This window comes from Cherax quadricarinatus, chromosome 4, assembly GCF_038502225.1.
Source record: "Cherax quadricarinatus isolate ZL_2023a chromosome 4, ASM3850222v1, whole genome shotgun sequence".
Taxonomy (NCBI): domain Eukaryota; kingdom Metazoa; phylum Arthropoda; class Malacostraca; order Decapoda; family Parastacidae; genus Cherax; species Cherax quadricarinatus.
The window spans coordinates 24,810,193-24,829,904 of NC_091295.1; the positions used below are offsets into that span (position 1 = coordinate 24,810,193).

General features: G+C 40.4%; 1 protein-coding gene across 1 annotated transcript in view; it reads right to left on the minus strand.

The window, feature by feature from the left end:
• The window catches only part of LOC128684163 (protein Wnt-2b-like), a 279,764-nt gene that overhangs the window by 190,752 nt on the left and 69,300 nt on the right, over window positions 1-19,712 (minus strand). The window lies entirely within an intron of this gene.

A 19,712-nucleotide genomic window follows, 5' to 3' on the forward strand; every position in this document is an offset into this window, starting at 1 on the left:
GATGGGGTGGTGTTTGATAATGGGGGTAGTGTTTGGTGATGGGGTTGTGTTTGATAATGGAGGTAGTGTTAGGTGATGGGGTTGTGTTTGATAATGGGGGTAGTGTTGGGTGATGGGGTGGTGTTTGATAATGGAGGTAGTGTTGGGTGATGGGGTTGTGTTTGATAATGGGGGTAGTGTTGGGTGATGGGGTGGTGTTTGATAATGGAGGTAGTGTTGGGTGATGGGGTTGTGTTTGATAATGGGGGGTAGCCTGCCCATAATGCTCTGCATTACGGGCAGGCTTAAAATTAACTTAAGATTAACTAAGCAATGATATTTTCAATGGTAAACATCATTGTTAACACATAACAATTAACCACAAATGAGTATCATAAAGACAGGTCAGATGGTCATTTATTGAGTTGCTGAACATTCAGTAGAATGGAGTATTCTCTTAGGTAATGTAATTTAAAAATAAAACGAAGTTTGAAAGGGTCACATGTTAAACATATATGAGATACAATTATTCAGTATTTATTTAGTTGTGGGTGAGTAAGTGATTTTTTAAGATGAGACTTGAATTTATAAACAGTGTTTCTTTTATATTTAGTGAGGGGAATTTTGATGTTAAATACTTGAATCTCTGACCGGATTTGTCCATAGGTTTTACAAAGTTTTTTTCATGAGCCCAAGTTTTATTTGTAGTGGTGGCAGCAAAATTTTGTTTGGATGAATGAGAGGTGGATGTTGAACATTTTTCATCGCAGACTCCAATGACTGACGAGGTGGCCAGTCTCTCCTGATGTAGTGGGAACCTCTTGCACGGCTGTACCATTCACATAGAGAGCAGAAGTATTTGGTGTATCCGCCCTGTTTGGATAAGAAAATCACCTACCTTTCACCTCAGAGTATAAACCATCACATCACAACCACCTTCTGTGACTGCTGGAACAATACTGAAGGTGAGTGAGACTGTGAGTGTGGTAAGAAACACACTGTCACAAGCGTGTTGGAACCTGTTGTGACACGTAGGTCTATACTGAAAAGTAGAGTTAACAATTTTAACCATGATATTCATTAATAGTGACCTAAAATTAGTTGGAAATTTATAGTCTGGTCTCGGAAGCATTTTGGTTGTTGACCAGTGTAATGAGGGGGGGGTAGAATGTTGGGTGATGGGGTGGTATTTGGTAATAGGGGTAGTGTTGGGTGATGGGGAGAGGTTGGGGGATGGGGGTGTTTGGTAATGGGGGTCGTGTTGGGTGACGGGGAGAGGTTGTGAAAGGGGGGTGTTTGGTAATGGGGTAGAGTGTCGGGTGATGGGGAGGGGTTGGGCGATTGAGGGCGGGGGGTGTTTGAAGCAGTCTTGTTGGAGGTGTGGCAGCATCAACCATCCTCAGCTCAACACATCCAGCACACAAGGTCGTAGCTCTCATCACACACCTGCGGGAGCCCCGACCTTCAGCACACTGTGGGTACGCGTCTTCTTCCCCCACAGATGCCCATTTGCTCAGCTCCCGGGCCAATATTGACACTTGTCCCGCGGCCAAGTTGACAGCTGTGATTCTCAGGTAATGTGTGGTAAACTGTTGTTTTGTGGAGCACATGTGTTACACATACCTGTTACACACACAGACCTGTGTTACACACACCTGTGTTACACACACACCTGTATTACACTCGCACACACACACACACCTTTGTTACTCACACCTGTGTGACTAACACATATGTGTGACATATCTGTGCAACACACCTGTGTGACAGATATCTGCATGACATGCACACACACACACACACACAGGGGCTGTGACGCGACCCCTGTAACCACAAATGAGCGCAAACATGCACACACACACACACATGGGGAGGACGATAGAAGGCAACCTTCAGAAGAGGAAACTACACAGGCATAAGACAATTCCTGAATGAGGTGCAGTGGGAAAGGGAACCTGGAAGGGAAGACAGTGAATGAGGTGATGGAGTAAGTAACTGGAGAGTGCCGGGAGACAGAGGAGAAATTCCTACCCAGAGCTGCAGAGAGGAAAAAGTTAAACGTGTTACAGTATGGAAAAAGAACGCAGGGAAGCAAAGAAGCGAGCAGAAGAGCCAGAAATGAATATGTGGGTAAGAAGAGTAGCTCAGTGACAGTCTGAGAATGACAGTCAAAGATAATAAATGACCCACTGTTGCTAGAAAACCACATCAGGAGGAAGACCATAGTAAAGAACCAGGTAATGAGACTGAAGAAGGAAGGAGGAGAACTCACAAGGGATGACCAGGAAGACTGTGAGGAGCTCAGTAACAAATTTATGGAGGTATTCTCGGAGAAAATAGGAATACCAGAGAACCAAAATGGTTGAGTGCATCAGCGAGTGCTGGACACAATACATACTATAGAAGAAGAGGTGAGAGAACTATTATGTAACCTAGATAATATCTGTTCATGGGTCCTGAGAGAAAGAGCAGAAGCTCTGTGTGAACCACTAGCAACAATCTTCAACAAGTCAGTCGACATAGGGCAACTGCCAGAGATGTGGAAGGGTGAATGAAATGAAATGAAATGAATGAATGAAAACAGACAGGTGGCATTAAACAAAACCCAGGTGTCACTGACTTGCATAACATGTAAGGTTATGGAAAAGATTGTCAGAAGAGTTGTGGTGCACCTAGGAGTGTGTTCATAAATAACAAGCAGCACAGCTTCACAGATGGTATATCCTATTTCACGCACTTACTAGAAATCTACGACAAGGTTACAGAAGTGAGGCAGGAAGGAGAGGGACGGGCAGAGTGCATTTTTTAGACGGTAAGATTTTTGACAGAGCACCACACAAAAGACTGGTACAAGAGCTAGAGGAGTGGGCAGGAATAATAAGGAAATCACTACAATGGATCAAGGCATACTTAACAGGAAGGAAACAATGAGCGATTGTTCAGGAGGAGGTGTCGGAATGGGTATGATGGGTTGGATACAAGGATCAATATTAGGACCGATACTATTTCTTGCATGCGCGAACGCCATGACAAAAGGGACAGAGTCACTATAATCTCTGTTAGCAGACGATATGAAACTAATGATGAAAAAACAAACAGAAGATAACCAAGCAAGACTACAAATGGATCTGGAGAGGTTACAGATCTGGTCTCAGAAGTGGCTACTAAAATTTAATCCCATCTAATACAAATTTATGATGATTGAGGATAAGTAAATAAGACCGCACATAGAGTACAGGCTCGGGGGGAAGAGAAAGATTACAAAAACTCACTCATAGAGAAGGTTCTTGAGGTAAGCATTGTATCGAGTATAACACCTAAGGTGCACATCAACTGAATAACTACTGCTGCAGTAGATGCATGTCTTGTAAACGTAACATTAAGTTTCGGGAACCTAAGCAAGGAGTAATTCACGACAATTTAAACGGCAGATATCAGCACCAGTATGAAACCCAGAATTGATCAAGCACGTCAAGAAGTTAGGAGAAAGTTCAGAGGTTTGAAGTGAGACTAGTCTCAGAGCGAAGGAATAAGTGCTATGAGGGAGGGAGGGGTAAAAACCTCAAGACACTGGAGGATATATATATATATATATATATATATATATATATATATATATATATATATATATATATATATATATATATATAATAAGATTACAGTGAACAGGTGATTTCAAAATATGCAAAACAACCACTCTGAAAGAATAGAGAAATTCCAAGCGCTTTCGTGACTACTCACATTATCAAGGAACTATGATAATGTGAGTAGTCACGAAAGCACTTGGAATTTCTCTATTCTTTCAGAGTGGTTGTTTTGCATATATATATATATATATATATATATATATATATATATATATATATATATATATATATATATATATATATATATATATATATATATATATATATATATATATATATCTATATACTCTCTCTCTCTCTCTCTTTGAAGATTCAAGAAATAAAAGATATCAAAAGTATTTGAGCACTTAACCTGTGCTGATGGCGGAATCTCCCTCCCTTCCCCTCGGACATTCTGATCATTTATTATTATTCAACAACCGTCTCCCTCTGAGATACGGTGACCCAAAAAAGAGGAAACACTTTCATTGTCACTTATTCAACCAGTATTCAGATGATTGAATAAATGACAATCACAGTTGATATAACCCTCTGACCCGCACCATCCCCACCTCTCCTTCAGAGTGTAGGAACTGTACTGCACATCTCCAGGAATTATGTCCAGCTAACCGGTTTCCTTGAATTCCTTCATAAATATTACCTTGCTGACACTCCAACAGCACATCAAGTCACAAAATCTACTTGCCTCCACTCAGATTTAACATATTCACAAAAGCCTGTTGGATGTTCAAGCCCCTAGACCTCAAAACTTCAACCCTTCTTTGGATGACCCCCTTCCCCTTATTCCCTCTACCCTCGATTTATATATTTTACTAGCCATATTATTTTCCTCCTTCCTTAGTAAGTGACCGCCTCAACACAACCTTCCTCAACCTTCTAACTCTGCTTCTTGTTTCCATAATATTCACACTATACAATGCCCTCACACACGACATCTTCACTGCCTCCAGCCTCTTCACTGCAACGTTCAAAACCCATGCCTCACATCCATATAACTGCTGGTACCACTACTCTGGTACATTCCCTTTTTTACCACCACAGATGAAGTTCTGTGTCTCCACAAATGCTTTAATGAAGCACCCACCGTTTTCCCCCTTTGTCAATTCTATGGCTCTCTTCATCCTTTACTGTCCCATCCGCTGACAAGTTCACTTCCAAATATATGAACACATTCACTTCCTCCATGATCCCTACTTCCAAGCTGATGTCCAGTCTTTCATTGCGAACATTTCTTGTAACCCTCATCATCTTCCCCTTTCCTATTTTTCACTTTTAATTTCATTCTTTTATCCTCTGAAACTCCTCCATCACCCTTTTCAACTTCTCTCAAAAATCTCCCAAAAGAACCGTGTCACTGACAAAGAACAATTGTAGTAACGTTCACTTTGTATTATTATTTACATGAAACTCGAAATTGATATCTTCAAGACCAAGTGTTGGACTATTCCTGTTGGTATCCCCCACAAAGGTTGTGCTAGTTGGTATCCAGTACACGTACGTATGCACACACGTGCGCGCGCGCGCTCGTGAACTTAATAACCGCTGTAGCAAACATGAGGTACATCAACACGGAGGCATTCATGATCTTGTACACACGGTATATATCAGGTTCATCTTTGAGTATAAAAACAAGCTAAAACAGTATAACGAATTGCAACAAGACTAGTCCCAGAGCTGAAGGGTACGACATATGAGGAGAGGCTAGAGGAGCTAAACCTGACGACACTACAGGACAAAAGGGTCAGAGGTGACATAATTACGACAGACAAAGTACTGAGAGGAAGTGATAGGTTGGACAGGGAAAGTCTGTTTGAGAAGCGGGTCTCCGGTACACGGGGTCACAACTGGAAGTTAAAAGCACAGATGAGTCATAGGGATGTTAGGAAATACTTCTTTAGCCTTAGAGTAGACAGTGAAGTGGTAGAGGCAGAATCAGTATATAGCTTAAAGAATAGGTAGGACAGGCCTCGCGCAGCCAGGAGAGAGTAGGACCAGTAACGGCCATCAGTTGATACTCAACTCTTGTAACTACAATTAGGTGAGTACAATTTGGTGAGTGTACACACACACACAAAAAAAAAAAACAGTCCTAGGGCCGGTGCTGTTTCTTGTATATGTGAATGACATGACAGAAGGAACAGAGTCAGAGGTGTCCCTGTTCGCAGACGACGTGAAACTAATGAGGAGAATACAAGCGGACGAGGAACAGGAAAGACTACAAAGGGATCTGGACAGGCTGCAAGCCTGGTCCGACAAATGGCTCCTGGAGTTCAGCCGCACCAGGTGCAAAGTCATGAAACTTGGGAAGGACAAAGAAGACCGCAGAGGGAGTACACTCTCGGGGTCAAAGACTACAAACCTTACTCAGGAAAAGGATCTTGGGGTAAGTATCATACCGAGCACATCTCCTGAGGCGCACATCAACCAAATAACTACTGCAGCATTTGGGCGCCTGACAAACCTAAGAATAGCGTTTCGACATCTAAGTAAGGAGTCATTCACGTCACTGTACAATGTGTATGTCAGGCCCATATTGGAGTACGCAGCACCAGTATGGAACTCACACCTCGACAAGCACGTCAAGAAATTTGAGAAAGTGCGAAAGTTTGTAACAAGACTAGTCCCGGGGCTAAGGTGCATGTCTCATGAGGAGAGGTTAAGGGAACGCAACCTGATTACATTGGAGGAAAGGAGGGATAGAGGGGGAGGCATGAAAACGACATACAAAATACTAAGAGGAATTGACAAAATGAACAGGGCCAGAATGTTTCAGAGATGGGATACAGAAACAAAAGGACATAACTAAAAGCTGAAAACTCAGATGAGTCACAGGGATGTTAGGAAATATTTCTTCAGCCTTAGAGTTCCAGAAAGTGGAACAGTCTGGAGAGTGAAGTAAGAGAGGCAGGATCTATACATAGTTTTAAGAAAAGGTACCATAAGGCTCTTGGAGCTGGGAAAGAGTGGACCTAGTAAGTAGCGACCAGCTAAGAGGAGGGGCCAGGACTACACACACACACACACACACACACACACACACACACACACACACACACACACACTGTCATCGTTGGAACATAACTGGCAGTCATAACTCACTCAGAGATCACAGTGATTATCACAAAGGTATCATTGGAACTGTCAGATTACCGGGTCTACCCCATGCCCGCCAGGCCTTGGGACCTCCTTGTATGACCCGGGTCTTGGGACCTCCTTGTGTGACCCGTCTGGAGACCTAGTGTGACCCGGGTCTTGGAACTTTATGTGACCCAGGTCTCTGGGCCTTGCGTGACCCGGGTTTTGGGACCTTGTGTGACCCGGATCTTGGGACCTTGTGTGACCCGGATCTTAAGGCCTCCTTGTGACCAGTGTGTTGAGACAGTTAGCTGAGGACAGGTTGCCAACAGACAGGCAGCTGAGTAGCCAGAACTGAGTACACAGACAATCACTGTGAACAGGTAGCTGAGTAGGTAGGACAACTGAGTACATAGGCCATCAATGAGGACATTCAAGAGAGTGCATGTTCAGCACTTTCAACCTTTCTTCGTCTAAAAGATTTCTGGTACATAGGATCAACTTCGTCATCTCTTTATGTTTTCCCGCGCATACTTGTGTCCATTGTGTAATATGGCGCCCAGAACCGAGCAGCATAATGTAAATGATACCAAAGATATATAATGCTGAAGTATAACCCCAGGGATCTATTATTTATACTTCTTGTTATAAAAACAAGAATTTTATAAGCTTTACTGCGAACACTTATGTACTGTTGTCTGGGATTTAGATTACTGCTAACCAGAACTCTTAATTCTTTCTCAAGTTCGATTTGATTTTTTATTATCTAATTCCTAAAAAGAAATGTTACTTTCTTTGAACAGAATTATAACATTACTATTGTTTACACTGAACAATCTCCCACTTTTCTGACCTCAGCATCGTCCTATCATCGTCTTGAAACTTCCTGGTCTCACTAAAATTAACCTGTGTGTACTAAGTCTCGTTACATATTCTCTCATTCTCTGAACATAAGAACATAAGAACATAAGAAAGGAGGAACACTGCAGGAGGCCTGTTGGCCCATACTAGGCAGGTCCTTTACAATTCATCCCACCAACAAAACATTTGCCCAACCCAGCCCTCAATGCTACCCAAGAAATAAGCTCTGAATTGATACAGTGATCCAAATGCCCTATATTGACCCCGACAGAACTCCACAAGCAACAGGTTTTCATTCTATATCTGTAATCTATCTCTAATGAGACCTAAAACATGAGACCTATTTCTCATCTGACCCGAGTCAGATGAGAACTACTGACTCCTCTTTGTGACGCATTTCTAACATGTTTTAGGTCATGTTGTATAGCTCTTACCTTAAGTCCTGCGAGTTGTAGAAGTCGATTTGGCACTATTTGCAGGAACTGATCCAGTTTCCTCGTCAAAACTTTTACCTGTGTTTCTACAACACTTCTCATATTTGCTTTCAGCAGGTTGAAGAGGCTAGCACAACGGATGTTGACACACTTCCCTCTATGGCCGGGCACCAACCTCCGCAGGTGTAGGGCTCTCCAGGGTCTCATACCATTGTATTCCGCAGCCACGTTAGTCTCCTGTCCAGTCTTAATCTAGGCTTCCTCGTACATCTCTCACTTGGCATATATATATATCTATATATATTTATATCTATATATATATATATATATATATATATATATATATATATATATATATATGTATGTATATATATGTATATATATATATATATATATGTATATATATGTATATATATATATATATATATGTATATATATATATATATATATATATATATATATATATACATATATATATGTTCATATATTTATATACATATATATATATATATATATATATATATATATATATATATATATATATATATATATATATATATATATGTATATATATATATATATATGAACATATATATATATATATATATATATATAAATATATATATATATATATATATATATATATATATATATATATATATATATATATATATATATATATATATGTTCTTATATATATGTCGTGCCGAATATGTAAAACTGGTCAATTAGCAAAAACTCATTTAAAATTAAGTCCTTTCTAAAATTTTCTCTTATACATTTAAAGATATATTTTTTTCATTAATGTTAATATAAAAATTTTTAATTTTGCACCAAAAGAATCTTAGAAAACTTACCTAACCTTATTATAACAAGAACAATTTATTTTAGCCTAACCCAACTAAATATATTTTAGATTTGTTTACAATAATTTAATACTAAACAAACACAGTGAAATATATTTTTTTCGTTAGGTTCAGAATGATTTTGGCGAAATTATTGCATACACAAATTTTCGCTTGTCCTATATGGCAAGATGAGCATTGCTATTTAAGCCAAGATCGCAAGTTCTGCCTATTCGGCACGACATATATATGTTCAGTGGTGACCTGTACTTAACTCTGTGAAGAAGTGTCTTGTGTGCTCCCGTGGACTGAACCAAGATGCCCTCCATCGAGCAACTTTACCAGCAACTTAAGGAAGAACTGAGGGTAGCGAAGATGGAGATACGGCGATTGACCGAGGAAAAAAAGAGGATTCGTAGTAGTCCTCCTGTTTCGAGTCCTTAGGTCAAGAAGGGATCGTGGTCAGTGGCTGGACAGCAGGGGACGACGAAGTTGACGATCAAGAAGACGAATGGAAAGCCAGAAACGATGAAGAAGAAAGAGACTGCTGTGGAAACTCCTGTGGAAACCTCCAACGCATTCTCGGTGTTACCCGACGAATGTGAGTCGACTACTGGGATCGTCACGACGAACGACAACAAGGAAGGTAAGAATATTGTTGTTGTTGGGGATAGCCAGGTTAGATACATGGATAGAGCATTCTGCTTGAAGGACAGGAGTAGGAGACAGAGGGTTTGCTTTCCTGGGGCTGGGATGGAGGACATTGTTAGCCGGCTTGACAACATCATGAACGGTAATGGGATCAATCCTATTATTTGCCTCAGTGCTGGAGGCAATGATGTAGGCAAGCGTAGAAGTGAGGATTTAGTTAGAAAGTTCAGGACAGCTATAGACATAATTAGGAAGAAGGGGGGAGCGCCCTGTTATATGTGGCATTTTGCCAAGAAGAGGTGTTGGTAATGAATGGTTGTCCAGAGCAATTGGTATTAATTGTTGGCTGGATAAACACTGTAAGGATAATGCAGTACCATTCATTGATAACTGGGACAACTTCTATGGCCGAAATGACATGTATGCCAGGGATGGGGTTCACTTATCCAGGGCAGGTGTGGGTTTTCTTGCTAACTCAGTTGACGGGGTTGTTAGGACTTTAAACTAGGATTAGTTAGAGGTATGGGTTTAGAAATGATAAATAATGAATATGGATATATTGACTTATGCTCTGATATTAAGAATCTTAATAGTAACTGTCATGGAGTAACTCTGAGTAATGATAATTTCAGAAATTGAGTAAAAACAAGGATGAATAGGAAAAATGTGCAGAAGAAAAAACATATGATGGTATTTTATGCGAACAGTCGAAGTGCAAGAAATAAAATTAATGAACTACGTTTGGTAGCATGTGCTGGGAACTTTGATATCATTGCATTAACTGAAACGTGGTATGATTTAAAGAGTCGGGATATGACTGCTGAGTGTAATATTCAGGGATTTAAGTTGTTCAATGTGGATAGATGTAATGGGAAGGGGGGAGGAGTTGCATTGCATGTTCGAGAAAATATTAATTGTTGCATAAAAACAGGTATAATAATAGATGGTATAAACCTTGGTAATAAATACCGACAAGTTGGTTTAGAAAGACACGTAAGCAAACACTATAACATATTTATTAGAAAACGTTTCGGTCCTGGGACCTTGATCAGAAGTGATCAAGGTCCCAGGACCGAAACGTTTTCTAATAAATATGTTATAGTGTTTGCTTACGTGTCTTTCTAAACCATAATAATAGATGGAGCAGTAACAGTCTGTTTGGGTAGAGTTCGTGGAGGGTCAAGAAAAACTAATTCTAGGTGTAATATACCGACCTCCAGGCTTGGATCACGATAGAGGGAGACTTCTTTGGGACGAAATTGTTAGGGCTTTTGGACACAGTAACATAGTCATAGTAGGGGACTTTAACTTTAGTCAAATTGACTGGAATTCTTTGACAGGTAATCTAGAGTCCAGTGACTTTATGGAAACAGTTCAGGACTGTTTTCTGAAACAGAGCGTAACTGAGCCTACCAGGGGTAATAATTTGCTAGACCTAGTCTTGTCAAATAAGGAAACACTCGTGAATAATCTGGAGATCACTGAAGAGCTTGGCGCAAGTGATCACAAATCCATCACTTTTAGCATTAACTGGGAATGCAAGAATAATGATAATACAGTAAAAATCCCTGATTTTCGTTCTGCCGATTATAATGGACTTAGGGAACATCTGTCTAATCTTGATTGGGGTTATCTAGCTAATGATTTTATTGACGATAATCATACTTATGAATATGAAGGGATCTGCTTTTATGATTGTGTTCGTAATAATGTACACAGTGCCCAGAGTATATACATTCCCCAGAGAGACATTAGGTCTAATAATAACGATCCCAAATGGGTTAACAGGAGGCTAAAGCATCTATTAGGGGAGAAAAGGGGAATTTATAGGCGCATCAGAAGAGGAGAGGTTAACCTTACTGACCAATATGTTCAGCTTAAAAGAGCAGTAAAAAAGGCGATTAGAAAGGCTAAACGTGACTATGAAATTAGAGTTGCTAATGAATCAAAGACTAATCCAAAGGGGTTCTTTCAAGTGTATAGGACGAAGGTGAAGGAAAAAGTAGGACCTCTGAAAACTGGGAATGGACAGCTGACGGATAATGAACTGGAAATGTGTTCCTTATTTAATGACTATTTTTTGTCAGTTTTTACACAGGAAGATGCAAATGAGATTCCAGTAATTAACAATTATTTAGTTCCTGATAAATTTAAGTTAACTAATATTACTGTCACGAGGGATATGGTTATTAAACAGATAGACAAACTGAAGCAAAATAAGTCCCCGGGACCCGATGAGTTGTTTTCCAGGGTACTTAAGGAATGCAAGATGGAGCTTAGTCAGCCATTAACGAGTGTATTCAATGCGTCCATCCTTACCGGTGTTGTGCCAGAGTTGTGGAAGATGGCTAATGTGGTTCCTATATTCAAATCAGGGGATAAGTCCACTCCTTCAAATTACCGTCCAATAAGCCTGACATCTATAGTGGGCAAGTTATTAGAATCAATTATAGCTGACATTATCAGAAGTCACCTTGAAGAGCATAACTGATAAATGAATCTCAGCATGGATTCACGAGAGGTCGTTCCTGCCTGACAAACTTACTGACGTTCTTCAATAGAACATTTGAGGCAGTTGACAGTGATAAGGAATATGATATTGTTTATTTGGATTTTAGTAAAGCCTTCGATAGAGTACCTCACAAGAGACCCTTAAGAAAAGTGGCAGCTCATGGTATAGGAGGTAAAGTTCTAGCATGGATTGAGGCATGGCTTACCAATAGAAAGCAGAGAGTTACCATTAATGGAGTGAAATCTGAATGGGGATTAGTCACTAGTGGAGTTCCACAAGGATCAGTTTTAGGCCCTCTCCTGTTCATAATTTACATTAATGACCTTGATGAAGGGATTACGAGTGACATGAGTAAATTTGCTGATGATACAAAGATAGGCCGTATAATTCACTCTGAGGAGGATATCAATGAACTCCAGGACGATTTGGACAAATTAATGTCTTGGTCTGAAAAATGGCAGATGAAGTTCAATGTGGATAAGTGTAAGGTACTTGCCCTTGGTAATGAAAATAACCCTCGAAGCTATAATCTAGGTGAAGTAGAGCTTGATCATACAGAATGTGAAAAAGACTTGGGAGTCATGGTAAGCAGAAATCTAAAGCCAAGACAGCAGTGCCTTAGTGTGCGCAACAAGGCCAACAGATTACTTGGATTTATCTCAAGAAGTATAAGTAACAGAAGTCCAAAAGTTATTTTACAGCTCTATACATCACTAGTGAGGCCTCATTTAGATTATGCTGCTCAGTTTTGGTCCCCTTACTACAGGATGGATATAGACTCATTAGAGAACATACAGAGAAGAATGACTAAAATGATTTACTGTGTAACAAACCTCCCGTACGAAGATAGACTCAAAGCCTTAAATCTCCACTCTCTGGAGAGGCGTAGAATGAGGGGAGATATATCATTGAAGTGTATAAGTGGATGACGGGCATAAACAAGGGAGATATTAATAAAGTACTGAGGGTGTCGAACCAGGTAAGAACCAGAAATAATGGATTTAAGTTGTTATTTAAGTTGGATAAATTTAGATTTAGAAAGGACATAGGTAAGTACTGGTTTTCTAACAGAGTTGTGGATGCGTGGAACAGTCTTCCCAGTGGGGTGATAGAGGCTAGGACCTTGGGTAGCTTTAAGAAGAGACTGGACAAATATATGAGTGGGAGGGGCTGGGTTTGATTGGTGTCATTGGGTATGAGAGTTATTTCTTGGGAAGCTTTAGGTAGTAGTCGTTTTGATAAGGACCTGCCTCGCATGGGCCAGTAGGCCTTCTGCAGTGTTCCTCCATTCTTATGTTCTTATATATATATATATATATATATATATATATATATATATATATATATATATATATATATTTATGTATATGTATGTATATATATATATTATTTTATTTATTATCACACTGGCCGATTCCCACCAAGGCAGGGTGGCCCGAAAAAGAAAAACTTTCACCATCATTCACTCCATCACTGTCTTGCCAGAAGGGTGCTTTACACTACAGTTTTTAAACTGCAACATTAACACCCCTCCTTCAGAGTGCAGGCACTGTACTTCCCATCTCCAGGACTCAAGTCCGGCCTGCCGGTTTCCCTGAACCCCTTCATAAATGGTACTTTGCTCACACTCCAACAGCACGTCAAGTATTAAAAACCATTTGTCTCCATTCACTCCTATCAAACACGCTCACGTATGCCTGCTGGAAGTCCAAGCCCCTCGCACACAAAACCTCCTTTACCTCCTCCCTCCAACCTTTCCTAGGCCGACCCCTACCCCGCCTTCCTTCCACTACAGACTGATACACTCTTGAAGTTATTCTGTTTCGCTCCATTCTCTCCACATGTCCGAACCACCTCAACAACCCTTCCTCAGCCCTCTGGTAATCCCACACCTCCTCCTAACTTCCAAACTACGAATTCTCTGCATTATATTCACACCACACATTACTCTCAGACATGACATCTCCACTGCCTCCAGCCTTCTCCTCGCTGCAACATTCATCACCTATGCTTCACACCCATATAAGAGCGTTGGTAAAACTATACTCTCATACATTCCCATCTTTGCCTCCAAGGACAAAGTTCTTTGTCTCCACAGACTCCTAAGTGCACCACTCACCCTTTTCCCCTCATCAATTCTATGATTCACATCATCTTTCATAGACCCATCCGCTGACATGTCCACTCCCAAATATCTGAATACATTCACCTCCTCCATACTCTCTCCCTCCAATCTGATATCCAATCTTTCATCACCTAATCTTTTTGTTATCCTCATAACCTTACTCTTTCCTGTATTCACTTTCAATTTTCTTCTTTTGCACACCCTACCAAATTCATCCACCAATCTCTGCAACTTCTCTTCAGAATCTCCCAAGAGCACAGTGTCATCAGCAAAGAGCAACTGTGACAACTCCCACTTTATGTGTGATTCTTTATCTTTTAACTCCACGCCTCTTGCCAAGACCCTCGCATTTACTTCTCTTACAACCCCATCTATAAATATATTAAACAACCACGGTGACATCACACATCCTTGTCTAAGGCCTACTTTTACTGGGAAATAATTTCCCTCTTTCCTACATACTCTAACTTGAGCCTCACTATCCTCGTAAAAACTCTTCACTGCTTTCAGTAACCTACCTCCTACACCATACACCTGCAACATCTGCCACATTGCCCCCCTATCCACCCTGTCATACGCCTTTTCCAAATCCATAAATGCCACAAAGACCTCTTTAGCCTTATCTAAATACTGTTCACTTATATGTTTCACTGTAAACACCTGGTCCACACACCCCCTAACTTTCCTAAAGCCTCCTTGTTCATCTGCTATCCTATTCTCCGTCTTACTCTTAATTCTTTCAATAATAACTCTACCATACACTTTGCCAGGTATACTCAACAGACTTATCCCCCTATAATTTTTGCACTCTCTTTTATCCCCTTTGCCTTTATACAAAGGAACTATGCATGCTCTCTGCCAATCCCTAGGTACCTTACCCTCTTCCATACATTTATTAAATAATTGCACCAACCACTCCAAAACTATATTCCCACCTGCTTTTAACATTTCTATCTTTATCCCATCAATCCCGGCTGCCTTACCCCCTTTCATTTTACTTACTGCCTCACGAACTTCCCCCACACTCACAACTGGCTCTTCCTCACCCCTACAAGATGTTGTTCCTCCTTGCCCTATACACGAAATCACAGCTTCCCTATCTTCATCAACATTTAACAATTCCTCAAAATATTCCCTCCATCTTCCCAATACCTCTAACTCTCCATTTAATAACTCTCCTCTCCTATTTTTAACTGACAAATCCATTTGTTCTCTAGGCTTTCTTAACTTGTTAATCTCATTCCAAAACTTTTTCTTATTTTCAACAAAATTTGTTGATAACATCTCACCCACTCTCTCATTTGCTCTCTTTTTACATTGCATTTGATCGCATCTTCGAACTCAAATGAGGCTAAGGTTATATCAGAAATTTCGGAGATGTCCGTAGCGTTCTTTATCGCATTTAGGAAAAACTCATTCAGGTCGTCAATCCCCAGACTAATTAGTGGCTCACTGAACAATGAGCTATACTGTGGCTTAATTATTTTACTAATTTCTTTGCTGTCGTCAGCGTGTGTTTCATCTCCTTTAAATAACGGCCTGATGCTAAATACTGTTTTGGCCCTGGACTTTGCCTATGAGAAAAATTATTTTGGGTATCTTTCAAGTTCACTTATTATTTTTCGCTCCATGTCTCCTGGATTCTGAAGGATGCATTTAGTTTGAGCTCAACATTCTGTATTTCTCTAACCAATGTTCAAGAAATCTGCATCCTTTCAGAATCCCTGCGATCCGTCGCCTTCTCTTATAGAAAGCGCGTCTCTCTTTTGCCGAGCTGCACCTTCCTCGTAATGATTTATGTTTGGTGCATGCCTCTAGTGTCACTCAATTTATCCACTCAAAGTACTGGATCAGGACCATGTTAAGCATATTTTCTTTTTACCAGCATATTTCAGTGAGATCACAGTTTATCTGATCCCAGGTGATGCTCTCGTTAAAATTAAATTAGTTGAACTAACTCTGGTAACTGTGTATTTTGTTGATCATGGCGAGCGAGTATGCAGATCTGAGCTTATGTTAAGTTGTGATTTAATTGTACTATCCTCAACACTTATTATATTGCATACCAGGTGTTCATTATTAGTGAATATAAGGTTGCGAGTATTTTCTAGTCCGGTCTGGTCAATCAATATGTTTGTCTAAAGTGAATTTATTCCGTCTTCGTAGTTAAGTCAGACTTTTCATCCGAACTCATTAGTAGGATTTTTTTATTTTAGATTCATTTTACAATTACAAATTTTGCTACATTATTTTAATTTTGGTGTGTGAAGTCAACAAACAAGAGGATGGAAATAAATGGTATAAAATACCGACACAATGGCAATATAAACACGAATGCAGTATAATGTGATCCTTTATTGACTACGTTTCGCCCACACAGTGGGCTTTTTCAAGTCACAAACAGAACTACCTGGGGTGGAAGGAACGCAAGTATTTATAGTCCGGCTGAGGTCAGGTGAAGAATGCTGCATCTGATGATGTACCGAGTGGGGTTATAGAGTCTACAAACTTGGGTAGCTTGGAAAGGAGATTGGATAAGTTTGTGAGCAGACCTTCTACAGTGTTCTTATGTGGGATAGCGATGAAGAAGTTTCTTGGCAAGTGGTTCAGCTATGTTATAGAAGCCACTATCCTGGTTGAAGTTGTCGGATATAGAAATGAGTGATGATTCCAGGATTCTTCGGTATTGAGTGTTGTCTTCTGTGGCGATAAGTCTTGAGTTTCTGTAGTTTATCAAGTGGTTGTGTGAATTACGGTGTTGTACGCAGGCATTCCTTGTGTCGTCAGACCTGCTTGCGTATTGGTGTTCTGAAATACGTGTTTGGAGGTCCCTTGATGTTTCGCCCACGTATAACTTGTTGCAGTCATTACAAGGGATTATGTATACCCCTGCAGAGGATGGAGGCTTGTCCTGCCTACTACTGGTGATGTCCTTGATGGTCGTGGTTGTGGAGGTAGATACTTGGAATGATGTTTTGGCAAAAATGTTGGAAACATGTTTGGCAATGGAGTTGGTGGGAAGGACTATGTATCTCTTCTCGGCAGTGTCTTCTCTGGGTGTGTTGAAGATGTTTAATGCTCGCCGTCTGCAGTCTCTGATGAAGTGACGAGGATAGTGGAGTTTAGAAAATATTTGTTCAATTATAGTGCATTCTTCCTCAAGGAACTCGTTGCTGCAGATTCTGAGTGCACGCAGGAAGAAGCCTATAATTACACCACGTTTGGTTTTGGTGTCGTGGTGAGAGTAGAAGTGGAGAAGATCGTTCAAACAAGAGGATATTTGGGACCGGACGGTTTTGAAGGATTTTCAGAATACTTGATCTGCAATGGTTAGTCTTTTACTTAACATATTGTCGGCAATTCTACCAGTATTAATGTGCTGCTTTTGTTTTCTTTATTTTTTTGTTACTGTTAACAATAACTGTGGCTGTGACGAGCCTACCATTGGTTATACTTGCAGTCACAGTTCAGCTTGGCTCTGAGGTGGTAACATTCTCATCATTTCTTATCATTCTTCTCTGCTTCATGACATTAAGAAAATGTACGTTGTATGAGTGGCAGTGGTTATCATGTTCAGGTTGATGTTCACACAACTTTATGTACCTCGTTCCCTTCACACGGAACACTCGACACTTTGAACTTCAAAATGGTATACAATACCGACAGGTTGTTAGGTAAGACACATATGCAACAGTTAGGCAACTTTATTCCGAAACATTTCGCCTACACAGTAGGCTTCTTCAGTCGAATACAGAAAATAGGCAGCAACAGTAGAGATTGTATACCATTTTGATGTTCATCTTGTCAGACACTGCAACACATGGCATCTTGGTACAGAAAACACCTTGGACAAGCTTTTCAAGTGAGAAGTGTTGGATCTGAGAGGGACATGACCTCTCAGTGGTTACATTCTCACTACTACTACTACTACTACTCTGCACCTCTCCTTCCGACAGTATTTAAGTCTCCGCACTGTCGCTTGATCTTCAGATAGTTCCTGACTATGGAACTGAACTTCTCCAGGCCGAGGGACTGACAACCTCAAATTCTACGACTACAAGGGTGATGGACTGATTACATCGTCTTCACATCTCTACTGTTCCTGCCTATTTTCTGTATTCGACTGAAGAAGCCTACTGTGTAGGCGAAACGTTTCGGAATAAAGTTGTCTAACTGTTGCATATGTGTCTTACCTAACCACTCGACACTTTATATCACAAAACTTTTTATCAGTGAATTGTAAAATATTTTTGGGGTGAAAGAATCTGCAGTTTATTGCACAACATACAATTTTATTTATGAGGTTTTTGCATTTTCCTGGATGGTCATTTTGGCAGATTTCACTGTATTTGCCAGTCGGTCTACATCTATGTACGCCTTAACTTAGACACAGTGCCAACGTACAAGATCAGAGTCGAATATTAAAGTGGTATACAATACTGACAGGTTGAAGGTAAGACACATGTGTCAGGAACATTGTTCCAGACTACGGGAGTAAAACTCTTCTCCGGGCTGAGGGACTGAGCACCTCAAAACTGTCTTCTAGGAGGATAGACTGATGACATCGTCTTTACATCTTTGCTGCTTCTGCTCACTCTTCTGTACTCGACTGAAAAAGTCTATGTATGCGAAACGTTCTGGAGTAAAGATACCTAACTGTTGCAAATGTCTTAACAAGATCAGAGTCGACAAGAGACCTATTTTCAGTAGCTTCAACTGGTTCAGTCCCATTATAAACCACAAGTAACTCAGCTGTAATAGCACCTGCACCTGACACAGCTGTCCCAGCTGCTGCAGCTGAAAGAGAACAAAAAGAAGTGGGGAGGGAGGGAAATTCAGACTACAATATACAACTGAGAATACGTACATAATTATCATAATGCAGATTCTGTGTTGCAAAAGCCTTTAGAAATTTTAAAATCAAATTGTATAGCTAAGTGTGAGTAGCCTCGTGCGTGATGGAGGTTGAGGGAGGAGGTGAAGGAAGAGAGAACAGGCCAAGGTGTATGAGTCGTTGAAAGGTGTTAGTGGTGATCCCGCAGCTGATTAACCTTCCCCACCGCCCGTAAACCACAACCACCTAACCCCCGTCACCACTAGGTTCCTCCCTCACCTCTAGGTACCTCCGTGACGTCTGGGTACCTCCTTCACTCTCCCTCTCACTACCCCTCCCTCAATCACTCACCCATAAAGGTGTAAATTGTGTGTTGCGGGAGTGTGGCTGGTTTAACCTGTGCCGGAGTGAGTAGCTGGGCAGCTTCGTGTGTGCCCTTGCCAGTTGTTATTTGTAAATAATTAAAAAAAAAACTGACTATAACCTTTCTTTTAAAATATTTATGTTCGTACTGCATTTATGATTTAACTAGAATTATTAATGTGGTTTATATTGCAATAATGTTGCAAATAAATATCACTGGTATTAAATTACTTACAGTCTAGATACCATAAGATTAAATCATTCTAAAATAGGGAAAAGTCTAAAAATGGGGGGAAATAGGGACACTAGTAGGGGTTGTTACGAGACAACTTTGGCAATACTGGTCGCGTTTTCCTCTCCAACATATCCTCTTTCCCTGGTTAGTT